General features: G+C 37.3%; 1 long non-coding RNA gene across 1 annotated transcript; it reads left to right on the top strand.

Annotated features, from left to right (window-relative positions):
- Positions 1 to 1,938: 1,938 nt before the first annotated feature.
- LOC149214896 (uncharacterized) lies at positions 1,939 to 4,678 on the top strand. Its single transcript, XR_016250439.1, has 4 exons — positions 1,939 to 3,238; positions 3,375 to 3,454; positions 4,232 to 4,305; positions 4,497 to 4,678. It is a non-coding gene; the product is annotated as an uncharacterized LOC149214896 (long non-coding RNA).
- The last annotated feature ends 388 nt before the right edge of the window (positions 4,679 to 5,066 follow it).

Below are 5,066 nucleotides of genomic sequence, written 5' to 3'. Positions count from 1 at the left end.
TGAATTACTATTCACTTAGAATTAAAAATATATTAATAACAAACAAAAACCATTTTAATGTGTGTTGGTCTATGTTGGTTATAGCCAACATTGCTTTTCTATTTAGAGAATATTTTATTTTTATTTTAAGAGGGACACATGTCAACTCCAAATTAAGCTCGGACATACTTACACATAGCCCCTTGTTAGAGGAAGAGTTGTTAACGGTTAAGGAAAGATAATGTTAGTTTGTTTGGGTTTCTAATGTAAGTTTATTTGGGTTTCTATAACATGTTGGAAGAGGATTCATTGGGGGGTAAGGAAAAATGATGGAATTTTATTTGGAAAAGATAATGGAATTTTCTTTAAGTTTCTATAACATATTGGAAGAGGATTTGTTGAGGGGTAAGGAAAGATGATGGAATTTTATTTGGGTTTCTATAACATCTTGGAAGAGGATTTGTTGAGGGGTAAGGAAAGGTGATGGAATTTTATTTGGGTTTCTATAACATGTTTGAGGAGGATTTGTTGGGAGTTAAAGAAAGAGGCAAAGGTTTTTCTTCAAACACACTTCGACAATGAAATTTATTGGGGTGTCTATCACATGTTGGAAGAGGATTTCTTGAGGGTGAAGAAAAGATAATGGAATTTTATATGGGTTTCTATAAAATTTTATTGGAGATTAATTTGTTGAGAGTTAATTAAAGAATCCAAAAACCCTAAATGTGACATTTAAAGCCCTAATTCTAAAGAAAAATCTTTTGAAATCTTTCGAGGACCATAAACTAATTTCTTAATTACTCAATTTATAAGATCATCACAAATATCCTAACAAATAGCTTGAAGAATGTATTATCATAGTTATCTTGGAAGAATAATTTGGATTTCTCTTCAACCAAGAAATTCAAAATGTTATAGGGTCATCTTAAGATGCTATAGAATCATCTTAGGAAATGAGAAACTATGTGGTAGGAATGATCCTTAAATGAGATGCTCTATACAATGGAAGTTTCATGAATCTTAGAAAATGACACTTTGTCAAAATCAAGATATTTTCAAATTTGTATATGTAAATGAAAATGACATTTTGTCAAAATCAAGATATTTTCAAATTTATACATGTAAATGCTTAGTGTTTAAATTCCTAATATATATATTTAATTTTAAGCTAAAAATATTTTGTAGAAGACCAATAATAAAATGTTATTTTTTCTTCATTATTTTTTTAATTCAAAATCAACAACTTAATAATAAAAAATTTCACTTATATTTTTTAAATATTACATCTTATTTTTTTATTTTTATTTTTAAATAATTATAATATTTTAATCTAATTTGTATAGCTTTCACCCTCTCACATAATTGTTTTTTTTGTCTTATTTTTATTATAGCTAATTTATCTTCTTCCACTTTTATCTTAATATATAAATTAAAAATAAAAATTATAAACCAATTTTATAATTAAAATTTAATATTAAAAACATATCAAATACAACATCTCCATATACGACTTTAAAAGCATAGAGACATACAATACTTTGCTTCACAACGATCATCATTTCTCTCTCTTTTATATTATCGATTACCATCCATTTTAATTTGCTTAAGCCTCATAAGCTAAACCGTTTATCTTACTACTTATCCATAATAATCTATTTTAAATATGTTCAACGGTTATCTCTGATCAAAGTACAATTTCTTTTAAATTGGTCAGAGATTCCATAAGCCAAACGCTGCAATTTTTGGTAAACTCCAAATTTACAGTGCCGTTTGAAGGACAACTCTGAACTTTCTTAAATCAAACCTACCTGTACTTTCTACTTTACAAAGTATCATAAAACGCAGACTGGCTCCATCAATTCAAAACGCCCAACACTTTTCTAGTATGATTGTCAACCTGTGTCCTGCAAAAATATAAATAAAAGCGAAAGAGAAAGCGAAACAAGATCCCTCCAAGAATAAAACAGGTCAGTAATTCCATGTGATTCTGTCTTGTTCCTTTCTTTTGATGATCAGAGATGGCAGATGGTCAGTGGAAAGAGAGTGCCAGCGGTGAACGTGAAAGGAGGGCGTGAGGTAGGTTAATGAGTGAAGGCCAAAAGTGGGCGTAGAAGCCATGCCATCTGAGATCTGCAAGAAGCTTTTTTCGCATTTTGCCTGGTGATCTTACCAAGTAGTTCCACATGGATGGGTGATTGTAGTGAACCTCCACAAAGAGCTCGTCCACAATGAGAAGCATCTCTGGATGGCTGAGTCATCGCCTGAGAATCGGCCACTCGCTTCCCTCGATGTCCATCTTTACAACCACTGTATCAGTCGTTTTCAATTGCAGCTCCCCTTTCATAAACCTCGTTATATTTATGACATTGCTGGCTTTATCATCCCAGTCTGACACAAAGCTGTAGTGCAGCTGGTGCGGAGGTTGGGGAGTGGTCTTTACAGTGAGGGAGCAGGGATTCGTCTGTGCCACGTTACTCTCTTCGTCAAAACCAAGCGGGCTCGGCTTTTGCAGGAGCTTGGAATCGACTTCGAATGCGTGAATGTCGATGAAATCGAAGGGGTACATGCGCAGAAACCAGGCTAGGCTGGTGCTGAATGCATTAGCACCCAGATCCAGCAGAACCCGTCGCTGTCTGCGATGGAGATCGATCGCCTTGGAAGGCAGAAGCCACGGCAAGATGTGCGTTTTGTCCTGCACATCGTTGGAAAATCGGAGGGCGAAACCTCTGCGGAAATTGTTGAGATCGTCGAGCTTCTCAATGAGATGACCTTTTACAGGGCAGGCAGCTGCCTCCTATCCACTTCATCTGCCGCCATGGATTCTCAACCTGATCTTCATCTTTGTCCAAGAATCCTTCTCTCGTCCCGCACAACTCGCTGCTGTTTCTGGCCATGGCTTCCCATTCATTATGCTTAAACACTTGCGCAGTGAAGCCTTGGCGTTTGCAAGCCGCGGAAACGCCAAACTCAATGCCAAGAAAGCCAAATCTGTGCATGTGGTTCACATAAATATCGTCTCGAATCCTCCGCCACAACACGGGAGATGATCTGGGGAGAGATCGATGATTTCGCGTTTCGAGGTTTGATCTTTCCCAATTCTGGGTCAACCGACGGCATTTCCATTTCCCTCTTTCGGCGACAGCTCCTCCTTTCCTTGGTTTTCTGCGGGTTGGTTCTGTCTGTCATTCCAGGCCTTGAAACAGGTCCAGAGGCCTCCAGATACATGGATATGGCGCCCTTCTCTCATGGATGAAAACAGGTAATAGATTTGTAGTGTAATTTTAATGCTTTCTGTCACTGAATCTTGATTTTATATATATATATATATATATATTTCGTTAAACGTTGTTCCACCGAGCTCGGCTAACTAATATCGGGTGGTTTCCTGACTACAGGGCCCTCCTCCAGAGTCCCGGTCTCTCAGTCGTGGCTATGGGGTCAGCATCCTGCCAGTCTTCAAAGTTTACAGCTCCGGGTAAGAAACTTGTCTTCTAACAGCTGTTCCTAAATCGAGCTTGGCTCTTATGCTACTGTGGGTTTGGGTCTGTCGTCTTACTATTTCAATAATACAGCTTTGCTTGAAGTCTCGCGGGGTTATCGACGGTCTAGATTATGACAGCCAAGGGTTGAGACCTGTACCCTTCACTCGGGTAGAGGGTTTTGGGGTTTTGCTGCTCTATCATTTTTATGTAAATTTTTATAAAAAGTGTCAGGGTTCATCCCGTGGCGTATTGGGGTTGTTGAATGCGGCTATTCTAATGCCGAGAGCATCCCTCCGGGATAACTTATATGATACAGTTCACACTGTTCTGTGAAGCTTAATCGCTCCACCTATCGTGCATATGCATTTGCGTGAACTTCATAAGTTTAATAGCCAGTTATTGTATAACAGTAGTTTCTTTGCTATACTTCAGTTGTTTGGTATAATATTATGGTATTGCTTCCAAATTCTTGTTTCTGTTCGGATATTGAAGTGGGTATGTCGATGGACTCAGTCCTGACTTTTCTTCCGTTTTTTAAGGTTAATCAAGAAATATGGATGGAAGCTCTGTGCAAACTGTTAATTAAAATTATGTCTCTATGCTATCGAATATTGTCCATTACTGTTTTCCACTGTGCCTGTAATTATTTCTGGGTGTTTAATTACTGTCTGCCACATTTCTTGGTGATTAAGGCTGTGGGACTACTTCCTGTAGAGTTTAATGGGTTTGGTTTGTGAGGTAACCGTGGCTGACTCCCTTGTCCCTCACAGAATTCTCTTCCTATCCGAGCGTTCTATGGCCCGCTCTTGGTCGCCATAGGGAAAGGGGAGTGCTCCAACGCAGAGTAAGCCATTGCAACCCACAGCTCACCTGCGTCCCAGCTTGTATGTTTTACAAGAATCTCTGTATATATATTCGGGGTTTACCTAGCTGAAGTTAATTTCTTTTTATTTTGCCTTTCTTCTTTTTTAATTTTGATTCGAGTATTTTCATTATTAACTTGAAGTGGATGCGTTTGTCCATGGATCTCTGTAGTGTTGGCTTAATATTAAAGACGACGGGCAACAGCATGGATTAATATAAGATGAAAAGGCGAAGAATCTCAAGAAGTTACAAAGAACCGAGAACGACGGGCAGTGACATAAGCTGCCTGTCGCATTATTGTCTTTTTCATGGATTTTGAAAGTTGAAGGAGAAACCTCGTCCAACCATGACATACACAGGTAAGCTGTTTTGCTTCATATTTTTTAATATTTTTATTTATATATAGTCTTTATGAGATTTTAAGTTAGGCTTGAAAAGTTTTTAACTATATTAGAAGTATTTGGTTACGTTAGAGTTGATCTGTTTTTATTTTACATTCTAGTTTTTAATTTTTTTTTTCGAGGAAAAAAGCACAACTTTTTATTAATACTGTAAAAAGTTTTTGTACATATTGTTCAAAAGCCATGAAGTGGCTCAATAAGAACACATTATGCTCAACCCATAGGGAGCTATTCTGCTGAGATATGTAAAAACTGATGGAGTCTTCCTCCCGGGAGGATGTAAAAACAGTATAACAACATGACATAAGTAATCCTGGGGTCACCTTCTCAGAAGGATAAA

Source organism: Pinus tabuliformis, chromosome 1_1 (genome assembly GCF_031772625.1).
Source record: "Pinus tabuliformis cultivar Carrire ecotype Pingquan chromosome 1_1, CPIR1, whole genome shotgun sequence".
Classification (NCBI taxonomy): domain Eukaryota; kingdom Viridiplantae; phylum Streptophyta; class Pinopsida; order Pinales; family Pinaceae; genus Pinus; species Pinus tabuliformis.
The sequence above is the reverse complement of the archived record's forward strand: the minus strand, read 5'-3'. Positions and strand labels throughout refer to the sequence as shown.